Here is an 11,443-nt window from a genome sequence, read left to right as displayed (position 1 = left end):
TTCGTGAATAACTCGTAAACTATTGACGCTAGCGAAAAACTTTTACATGGAAATTGTAGATCTCATCGTCCTATACAAGAAAGGTCCTATGCAATTTTCCCGTATCTCCAAGGGTTTAGGAGTTATTGAGGAAAAACGAAATTTTTTTCTAAAAGTTCGCCGTTTTGACGCTGGGATGGTCGGATTTTGTCAACATCAATAAAATGCCAAATAATCATACCTAACTCATTAAATATCGATATTAGAAGAGAAGTGCACTATTTTTAATCATAGGAAATGCGTTTTTCTAAGGTACATAAACTTTTGCGATTGATTGTATAGCCAATACATCCTCAATTCTAGGATCTTCAACGATTTGAACATGTTACGCGATCCATTCAGGACGCGATGGGGTTCGAGGGTTGAACGAATCGAAAATCCGGTATGGAACGACAGATGAGAAGGCATCTTCGTCGCGGATCAATCATGACGCGAGAAAACGAGATGTAATTACTTCGTCTCTGATGATAAAACCGCGGACGGTAGCTTCACGCAGGAATTTCAGAGGAATCTCTCTTTCGCTTCTATTTTTTTGTCGACGTCGGGGAATGTGCACGGTAGCGGAGAAATCCCCGATGAAAATCTTTTAATGTACCTTGTGTAGTCACGGAACCGCTCAGTGGAGCAATACACGCCAGACTTTTTCATTCTTCGCCAACAAAGAGATCGCGTTGCATACACCGTGTGCCATTCCCCGTCTTCAAGGGGATGGCGACGGCTGTGACCGAGGACGCGGAAGGGTGAGGCTGAAGAGATCGAGAAATATAACCCGGTCTGTTTCTCACGCCGAGATAAAGACCGGGGGAAACCGGGGAAGGTAAAACCGATTTCAAATTTATCCGTCGAACTCTCTTTATACTAAAATATTACGTCTCCAATTCTGCGGCCCGCGTCCGTATCCGCTGTCACTGGAAACTGGCCTGGGCTGACGCGCCATTGAGCTATACTACTGGAAATTCCGTCATCGGCTCCGTACCACTCGGATATCGATGTTCGTTCTGTGTTCCGATGAACGTGATCAAAGGAATAACTATAAAAGATGAGAATTTCGGATTGAACGAGTAGCGGCATTGATTGCGTCACGAGATGCCATTCATCTCGTCGGCGCCGCTGCGTCTCGGACCCGAGACTCTTATTCCCGAGCTCCTCGTCAGACTGTTTTTCAGGTTCACCAGCGGGAAACGAGCTCGAGATTCTCGACATTTCCGCGACATCATTTCCAACGTGTATGTCTCACCACTGTCTCCCTTGTTCTACGGTACGTATTAACTTGGGAATCAGATATTTCGATAAAGGGTTCAACAAACACGAGAGCGAGAAAAAAGTACGATTGTTTGAGTCGAGGTAACCGAGAGATCTCGGCGTCTCGCTCGGTCTCGGTTTCAATCAGCTGGCCGATTCGCAGCCTCGGTCGAAAAATAAGAAACGCGGCTCCGGAAAGGAACAGCGACGATGAGCGGAGAGGGCGAGTAAATAAGCGCGTGTATCAACAATCAGCCGATGACCTACTATCGATGCTTTGTAGCCCTGTTTTAGTTACGTTCTCGGCACAATGAAAAATGTAGCAACTCGAAATGTGCCTCTCGGAAGAGAAGAAAATTGAGGAGGGAGAGGAGCGGGAGAAGGATGGAAAGGCGCGGCCGCCTGCCAGAGTAAAAAGAAAAGGAAAGGCAGCGCGTTCTTTCTTCCACGACGAAAAAACTGTGTCGCCCATTGTCGACCGGTACCCATCGCGGAACAATCGCGATAATGAGAAAGCTACGCAGCCGAAGAGTTTCGTTCTTTTCTCTCTTTTTTCCTCCCGGGTAACAGTCACAGGCTTCTTCCACGCTTTTTTCGTCCCTCCCGGTCTCCTAACTTCTAACCGCCCTCGCGGAATCTTCGCCGGCCTTTCCTTTGTCCTCGGACTCCGCCGAACTTAAGACATGTATCTACTTCTATCACATCTTCGTGTCGTATCAATACCATACTTGCAAATACCGTCGTTGTATTCATACTCATCCGACTCGTAAGCCTTACGATTAGTGTACATGTATCATGCACTGTGTATACCAAGTAAGATTCTCATGGTCAGTTTCAAATATTCGTCAGATATTTTTATGGACAACAATTTTGAAATAAATGAGCAAGGAATCATCGCATAGAGAAACATTCCGAAAATGGAAGAGAAGAGCAATGCGTCTCGAGAAAACTGCTTGGGAACCTTGGTCAAAGAATAGACGCTCGAGCGAGCTATTTTGCGCCTCGAAGATAATAAACGCGCCTAACAAGAAAGTTAGTTAGAAAGAAAACCTGTAAGGATTGTAAATCGAATTGGAAATTATTCTGCCGGACGAGAGTGCGTCTAAAAATACGTCTGCCTTTAAGGATTATATAAAGAGGCAATAAAGCATAGCTGAGAACACGGTTAAACGTAAGCCAGACGAGAGTCTAAGTTCCAAGTTTAGCCAGATGACGCGGGTCAGCAAGGAGACACAGACCGCGGATTCGTTCGTGCCTGGTATGTCCGTTTCTATAATAGTAAACATAGCGCCCAGGAGGGCGATGTTCATTTTAGGAAAATCGCCGGACCTCGAATGTTCGCGAAAATTTTATAACAAGCAGAACTACACTCTCGTTCTCGTTAGCTCCGTTTAAAAAAAGGAGAGAACCACTGGAAGCGGAAGATTGTAACTATGAAGAATGCCTGCTGTACCGTAACTCGCAGGGGCTGAAACGACACTCGGGCACCCGTCGGTGTTTATGGTAGCGCTCGATCATTAATCAGCGGGGATCCTGGCAAGAGAATCCCGCGAAGAACACAGCGACCATTAAGTTTCGCGTCCCACCACCTTCGGCCCGGGACAATAAAACCGTCGGATTCGCGGTTAATTGAATCATTGCGAGACGTCTAAGCATTCAAGATGACGCTAGAAATAAACGACGCGGCGAGCTTCTGCCTGTCTCGTGAAACGAATACCTAGAGATTTGGTTCGAGATTCAACGTGTTCCCCGATAAGAAAATTACTTCAATGAAGGATCGTGGAATTACAAATTCGATTTGAAACAGCTGATTCTGGCGACTTAAGAATTTGAATGAAAGGCAACTATCGGTAATTATTCGCGTTTAAGGATACATTTTTCTTTAAACGAGCTACTTCAACTTTGAGACAAAGTTCGGAGATGCTCGACTCGTTCGCTGGTCAAAGCGGTGGTCGAGGCAAAGACGAGATGTTTGCTAAAGCGAGTTAGGCAAAGTCGAAGGAATGACTTTGCGGCAAAAGTATGTGAACGGGTGGCAAGATTGCGTGCAGAACAGCCCGCTATACACCGTAGAATGTAGAGCGACGTACCGCGCATAGCGTCATAATAGAAAATAACTATTTCCAGTATAACAGCTTAAATTCTCGAAGATTATCTCTACCGTTCCAGCTGATCGACGCAACTCGTTAAAAAAATAGCTTACGCACGGTGTGTGGCAACGTGATCGTTTACGTAATAGAGCAAAGGTAAAAACGTAAAGAAGCGAGGGTATGCACGCGCGACGACGCGTATTCAACGTGGCAAATTGCTTTCGGATAAAGTGAGAGCAACGCAACTTTCAGGGCGAAATGTTATTATTAGTGGCTCGAGCGAACTTGGAAAGAAATTGTACATGGGAATAACAGAATACGGCCTGTTAACTTACGGGAGAAGAGGTCGTTAAGACAGCAAGGCGTTGATCAGTAGAAGATTTCCCTCGTAGGATACGCTCATCCTGATCCTGAACCGTGCTCCGGATACCCACGTGTTCCTGGGAAAATACACGCGTGTTTCTTCGTGATCTTTCCCCGGACAAGCTAACACTCCTCGGTGCCTCCTCCGAAATTCTTATCGTCGTTAAGAAACGGAACAGACTTGAAACCGACTCGATACGATACCGGTGACCCAATTCGTTTCGTAAAACTACTCGCGGATAGCGTGCTCGACGTCGAATCTCGACGAAAGCCGGTGCACACGTATAATCGATAATTGCAAATTAGTAGGCCGGATCGTGCGGATCGGAACGGGGGTAGGAGGAGGGAAAACAAAACCGGCAACTTTTCGTACCGGTTCGGAGATAAAATTCGCTTCTATTGTTCGGACATCCTGTCCCGCGCTTTTCCTCCCTCGGCGTTTCATTTTCCGGGGGAGGCAGGAAAAATGGAGAACAGAGAGAGAGAGCGAGCAGATAAACGGTTCGCGAAAAACAACGAGAAATTGAAGACCACCGTGACGTTACGCGAGGATTTGCAGACAGATAGGACCGTCGCTAATGATAAGCAACTTTTCAATGGAATACGCGTGTCTCATTTTAGCGGGATTGTCCCTTTTCGTAAACAATTTAATGGAAGTTATCGATCCACTCACGCCAGACCAATTTACTCGAAACGGACGACGATGCATCCAGTCGGTTTTATACTCATAGGGAAATATCCTTGAATCTCGACGGAGACGAATCGAAAACGCGCCCCGATATAAAACGATCTTCGTCGATCTGCGATTGAAGGAAGAGAGATTTTCTAAACAAGCAGGAGAGGGAGAAACGGCTCGTATCGGTTGTTCCTCCATAGAAAAAAGAGTTTTCCTCGACCGGAGCAGAGTCGCTTCATCGATCCGCGTTTACCTCGGTGATTCGCGACTTCCGATATCGAGAGACTAATTTACGCGGATTTGGGTCGCGCGTGCACGGCGTTAGACGATTGATTCTCTCGCAGCTTTTGACGCAACGCACACGGACCGGCTCCGTCGTCGTCGTCGTCGTCGTCGTCGCGGCGGCGACGCGATGCCAGAATATTTCGCGTGTTCCGCCTTAGCCAGGAGCCGCTGGAATTATTGATTCTGGCACGCGAACCGGTATCGAGACGGTCTTCAATTTCCTTTTCCGGGTGAAGGACGAAACAGCGTCGGGAGGTATCCGTTGCCTAACCAGCGAGGAGATGCTGATGCCTAGCGATCGACGCACACGAGAGCGTCTACCCGGTCGTCGGTTGAAATTCTCGCGGTGCGCGGTGAACTACGAGCTTCGAATGATTTACCGTGACACTGATGGAGCGGCCCGCCGAAATTGAATTCTATTTGTCTCTTTTGAAACGCGGACCGCGCCATCAATTAAGCTGTCGCGCTCTAAGTCGGACAAATTTCAAATAAATTGCCAACGTATTAGAGCAAACGATTCCACGGTTTGTCGATCGATGCACTTAAAATTAGAGAGAAAGAAAGAAAGAAAGTGTGTGTGTGTGTGCGCGTATATGAGAGAGAGAGAGAGAGAGAGAGAGAGAGTCCCACGAGCTTGGAAAAAAATCGTTCCGCCCTTCGGATAGTCACCTCGTATCGCTGCAACAAGTTGAACGACTCTCACTGGTACGACGAGTTCACCGGTCACCACTCACATACGGGAGAACGGGATCTTCGTTCGTCGAATCTCGAACGGAGCACGCGACGAACGAGTCCGTCGTTGGATTCGAGAGGGAACGCGCGAGGGAGCGAACACGCGCGAGAACGTACGCTTTGCGACTGAGTGAGTTTGATATCCTCCTCGAGGGTAGGGGCGTACCCCCACTCGGTCGCGAACGGGCGAAGGGTGCGAGGGTGGGTGTATACGTAGCTCTCGGTGTCTATAAAGCGACGACGTAACGAAGAGTGCGCCTGCGTCCGACGATCGTGTACAGAATACACTGTACACGCTTCGGCCGCAAAGTGGCAACCGGTGGCACCGGCGGCACCGATATCAGCCACCGCACGGCCCCTCGCGCAGACGATGCACCGATCGGCCACCAACCACTTGCACGCGCCACGCTGCATCCTCGTGGACCGTCGACGATCCCACCGTTCCTCTTGCTAACGACCCTAACTTCCATACGCGATGCGCTTCTCTTTTTTTTTCATCCATCGATCGCTCGGACGTTCCTCTTTCTTTCTACTTCGCCGAAAGTCGTTTCGTTAATTCGCGTATCCCTGGCACACATGCGGCAAAGCTCGGTTTATCCGAGCCGATGTCCTTGCGTACCCGGTTAACCCGTCGACTAATTCCAAAGACTAACAATAAGTGGGATTAAGCCCGAGACCGTGTACTTCTAACGAGAAAACGCGATAACGATGTAACGTGGTTCGGGAACGTTAAACAAAATTGAATGCGGTTGTAACGATGCGGGGACCGTGGATGGAGAACCGAGCATCCGTAGACGCGTGCGTGCGACTATTCAGGGATTCGTATCAACGATTCGCTTGGACGGACGAAATTGCCTCGTCCTAAAAGTTTTCGATAAGGAAGCCGCGGGACGGGCCAACGAATTAATCGTCGGGCCGCTCGATAAACGAGGGACACGATGTAGAACAGCACTCTAAGCTTTCGGGAACGGGAAAATTTAAGGTAACGGTGGCTCGCAAATTGAAGGCGACCGCATTGGCGTCTAAATAGCTAAGCGCCTCGCGCCCATGCTATTTATGGGAAGAATGCACAGTCGCGTTAATCGAACCATACCGCGAGTCGACGTACACCGACGGGCCTAAATTTACCGAATAATATACGCTCTCTGCGGTTCGCGTTTCACTACACGTCGCCCAATCGACTAAAAAATGTAATCTTCGAATCGGATCAAACGGTGCGGCGTTAATTTGCGGCAAATGGGCTTGTTAACGCGCACAATTTAACTTATTTAATATAACGAAACAGTGAGATATTGCATTCCAGCGCGCGCTGAACGTGGGTGGAACATTCCGTTGGTAGGTATCGATTCGCTATAGTTGCAGAATATCTCGAGGAAACGAGGAAACTTGCACGGAGAAACGTTAGAGGTAACGATACGTTCCGTGAAATTTTCAACGTGAAATCGATAGGATTTCTGCGTAGGTACGGCTGTGCTCCAGCTACCTGTTCGGGAAACAAACGGGAACAACTGGACCGAACGCGAAACGTAATTACCGGGATAAGCTGGCAATTTGTAAATCGTATTTCTTCGTCCAGCCCGTCGACGGGGCTGTTCGCAAATATTTCCTGACGTGCGCAAGCACCAAGCGTATCGCTCAATGACCTTCGATAACGGATCGATGAAGCGATAGATGGACGCAAACAAGAATTTGATGCAAAACGTGTATCGTGGTTAAAGTATATCGGCGTTGATCGGTTAACGTCGACGTTAACTAGAAAATCTGCGAATTAACGGTCTACGGGTACATCAAACGTTGTTTAAATATTGTCCGGCGTTTCCACTCGTCGAGATACGGGCAGGATTAATCGGATGGTTATTAAATTATAGAGGATAATATCGCACGTCGGCTATTTAAATAATTAACCTGCGACGCGCGGCGCGCGTTTTCCGTGGACGATAAAAAATTCCTCGATCCACTCGACGGTCGTTTGTCACCGGCACGAATCGAATTCGCTGCTACGGAATTCGGCCAATTTACAATCGTGCCTCGCAATCTAATTTCACCGCACGTACGCGATTTATGTTGGTTTTAAAGCTAGAGAGTTTCTATGCCCGAATCCGAGCGCGCAAATGAATCCACCTTTTACATATTCACAGTAAAAGACGTTTCTTTGAGGAGAACCCTTCCGATTTTCGACAAGCGTCTCTCGCAATTACTGCTCGCAAACGGCCTTCGGTTCGAATGGCTAGAACGCGAGAATCGTGCCTGTCTCGTCTCATTGTCGCGTCTCGGTACTCTCAGCACGTGGACGTTAATAATAGGCGTGACTATTGTTGGCAGAAATATCGTGGCTTACGAATTCGCACGGCAAACTCGTGAACGAGCTTTTAATAAATGATCAGCGGTCGCTGGCCAACAGAGTGAACGGATGGCAGTGGCCATAAATGAGATACTAGCGATCTTGCAAAATTATCTCTTCTCGCTGTCTTCGTAGGACTCGGAACGATATCGGGTAGACTCGATAAAAAGTGGATCAATCTAGGTCCGATCAAGCTAGGGAGAAATCGTTATCCCAGGCCGCACGAAATGTTTGCAGGGACGAGCAAGAAAGTCGACGAGCTTTCGAACCTGTGTGGTCGACGCAAAAACCGCGAGTGGAAGCGACAAAAACGAGGGGAGCTTCGCTAATGGCCAGGCGCACCGAAACGAGATCGAGTCGAGTAGCACACAGCATTCTGTCGGAGAAAATTTCGTACCGTCTCTACAGTTACAATGGCGCCGCGTTGCGATGTCAAACATCCGCTAAAGTTTCGAGAACTCGATCGAGCAATTTGCCCGAGGCAACATTTTTCTTCCGCCCTCGCCGATGAACCGACGCGTTCAGGAGTTCGGATTTTACGATTTACGGGGTAACCGCGATTAGGGTTTCGTCGCGCAGCGGAGAAGAGCATGCTTGCTTATCGCGCTTCCACCCAATAACGCTGCGTTCGAATCACGACGGGACTATGGAAGTTCGTTCGTCCGTGCGAATGTTAAAAAATCGAGAGGCAAACGCATGATTTTTATCTCCGACGTATCTGGAGGTCGGGAGATCCGAGTCGTTTCCGGAAGTCGTAGAACGACGCGCGAGCCTTCGCGAGTACGAACGTCGGCGGAACGTGAAAGAATATAAAGGAAGGGGTGTTATTCTTCTAAACAACGTTGCTCCCGGTACAGGATTGTATGGCGCGAGCGTGTAGGTTGGTCGCAACAGGTGCACTCAATTCGCGACCCTTTACGACCTGACTGCTCCGCCACGGACACATCCGCGTACGTACGTGCAGAAAGAACCGAAAACTGCAACTGGAAGCGTCTCGTGAAAAGCGCATAGTCGTTTTTTCTGTATGATGCGCGTGTCTACAACCCACGGCATCCGACCGACCCTGTTCTTTTCAACCCTGGCTATTTATTTTTTCCTTCCCGACGCACGTTCCCTAACCGGAGTGGAAAATTACGCCCGTGACGCTTCTCCCGGTTCATTTAGAATCGCATTTCCCTCGTCCCGAGTTCGTGCACGATTCCCAACAATCGTGACGTCCCGAAAATTCCCGCAAATTTCGCGTTCGAGTTGTTTTTTCGACTGGCAAATCGTGAGACAAAATGAAACTCACCGGAGAAGGTTACATCGACGTTTAGAACGAGAGCAGACGCGTGGTTATCTGAAACGAATGAGAAATCAAGTAAATAAACGCCAGAATTATCGACTCTCTATCGTTGCGGTAAGCGTAGGCGTAGGGCGCCGAGGAGTCTGGTGAGTGAGAAAATTGAACGAGGGAAGCGGCGAACGAGGGACGACCGAAATACCGCATAGATCACGCGTATTCTTACGTTTGCACGCGTGCCGGCAATTCCGTGATTCGTTGGTTACGCGATGCCCGAGCATTGTTGCCCGCTAATTTACGGGCCAATTAATTAGCGCCACCGAGCTCAGATATTCCTGGCTCCCAGGAACGCGACGCGTCGTGCAAACCCCTCGTGTCCCGTTCTTCCCCTAGAAGGATACGAGTTCGCTACTCTATCGCGTTGGCCCGGACTATTTTCTCCGTCCACGGGTAATCGGAATCGAGTTGTTCTCAGCGATTCTTTTCCTCTCGTTCGTTAAATGAATACGTTCCGCTCGATTCGCCGAGAGTGTTTGCGAAATTTTCACAAAGGGGCAAGGAACGGTCGACGTTCCTTGATGACAAAAAAAGCGAGGCGGACGCGCGTGGAGAGTCGCGAACGTTATGGATGACAGTGTCAGCGACAGAGGGTCGACACGGCAGACAGGACAACGCGGTGTCAGCGTCCGGGGGTGCAGAGTGCAGGAGACAACGAATAATTCATCCCTTTCTGGCGTCCCTCTGCAAAGAGATGCGCCCCGCCACGTGTCGTCGCTCTCTGCTCTATACACTCCACACCGAATATCACTGGGTACATACACGCTACGCGTAATACAGTCGGTTCGCTAAATACGACGTCTTTCAACTGCGCTTCGCGAACAGAGCGTACATTCGTTTCTAAAAACGTCATATAATATTCGAACAAAACAAATACGCGTGTTTCACGGGTGAACCGCGCGCAGGTATCCGGAGGCTGTTTCATTAAGGAACATAGTCGCGTCCCACTTGACGCGACGGATTAATATCCGATGAAAAATGCGAGTAAATAGGCGGAAGATAACGATAACCTGAGCGGCAATATAACCACGGTCAGATATGATTATTAATCATGTGCAGGTTGCGCGTGCGAGTGTCAGAGGTGCGTGGGGTGGCCTGACTAATCGTTCCGCCATTACGGATTAATATACCCATGGTGGTCGCGGCTCGTTTTGCTCCTGCAGGATTTGTCTAACTGGACCTTGCTGTTTTGTTTTGCGCTATGCATTTAATTAGAAGATCAGTTAGTTATTTCGAGAATACGACAAGAAGAAAGGTAGATTTCTTAAGGATGTATTGGCTACGGTCAATCCCAAAAGTTTATGTACCTTAGAAAAAAGTACTGACGTTCTCTACAAGAAAGATTTTATGTATTTTTCTTCTAACTTCGATATTTAACGAGTTACGTATGATTATATGGCATTTTATTGATGTTGACAAAATCCGACCATTCCACCGTCGAAACAGCCAACTTTTGACAAAAAATTTCGTTTTTCCTCAATAACTCCTAAACCGTTGGTCGTACGGGAAAATTGCATAGGACCTTTCTTGTAGAGGATGACGAGATCTACAATTTCCATATAAAATTTTTTCGCTAACATTAATATTTAACGAGTTATTGACGAAAAACTAAAAAACAGTTTTTTGCAAATTACTCGTTAACTATTGACGCTAGCGAANGTCCAACGGTTTGGGAGTTATTGACCAAAAACGAAAATTTGGAAGAAATTGAAGGGGTACCCCTTGGAAAAATCTCGGAAAAATCGAAAATTTTTTTTTGTTGTTTATTATTAGCAATGTTCTTCCGACGTCTGATTTCTTTTTAAAAAATGCGTTTCTAAAGTGCATAAACATTTAGGATTGACTGTATAGCCAATACATCCTTAAAATCGATCGTCGTCCAATGTGAATAAATAATGAATAGTAGATTGTAGGAACGAGACAATAAAATGGAATAAAGTAGGAACATAAAGATAGATGGAATTCGAGGCTCGCGTGGAACGAGCACTTCCAAGAATTAGTGAGGATAACTCGTAACCATGTATCCGGACACAACTGTAATTATTGTACAATTTGATTAGGAGATTTGTAACAGAAAATGACGGTATGTTGTTCTCGATTATGCGAGAACAAAACGAGGGGATCTTCCATCGAAGTAGGATATTTCGTGGCGGAGTTCGAAATCCTCCGGTAAACCAACCGGAGTCCCACCGACTAGGCTGCTGGCTTTAGCCTGCCACGGTCTCCCGCTAATAGAGCAATAAACATGCATCTATCCGAGGCGCGAGTCTTGCCGAAGAGAACGAAAGAATGGAATGCACGCGTGGCAATAAAATATTTCCAAGTAGAGAAGAAAT

General features: G+C 47.6%; 1 protein-coding gene across 4 annotated transcripts in view; it reads right to left on the bottom strand.

The window, feature by feature from the left end:
• The window catches only part of msi (RNA-binding protein musashi), a 79,714-nt gene that overhangs the window by 54,970 nt on the left and 13,301 nt on the right, over positions 1-11,443 (bottom strand). The window contains exons 1-2 of one of the 4 annotated variants that reach the window (XM_018027699.2): positions 5,365-5,587; positions 3,707-3,811 (exon numbers count right to left, since the gene is read on the bottom strand). The exons of 1 other annotated variant lie outside the window; for it this stretch is intronic. The gene's annotated coding sequence lies outside the window, so the exon portion shown is untranslated. Of the gene's footprint in view, positions 1-3,706; positions 3,812-5,364; positions 5,597-9,059; positions 9,108-11,443 lie in introns of those variants that run through there. 2 more of the 4 variants (XM_018027703.2, XM_018027702.2) reach the window with 2 other exon arrangements.

Source organism: Ceratina calcarata, unplaced genomic scaffold, assembly GCF_001652005.2.
Source record: "Ceratina calcarata isolate Rehan_Ccalc_2016 unplaced genomic scaffold, ASM165200v1 scaffold43, whole genome shotgun sequence".
NCBI classification, from domain to species: domain Eukaryota; kingdom Metazoa; phylum Arthropoda; class Insecta; order Hymenoptera; family Apidae; genus Ceratina; species Ceratina calcarata.
Note: the sequence above shows the minus strand (reverse complement) of the source record. Positions and strands in the feature narration are given on the sequence as shown.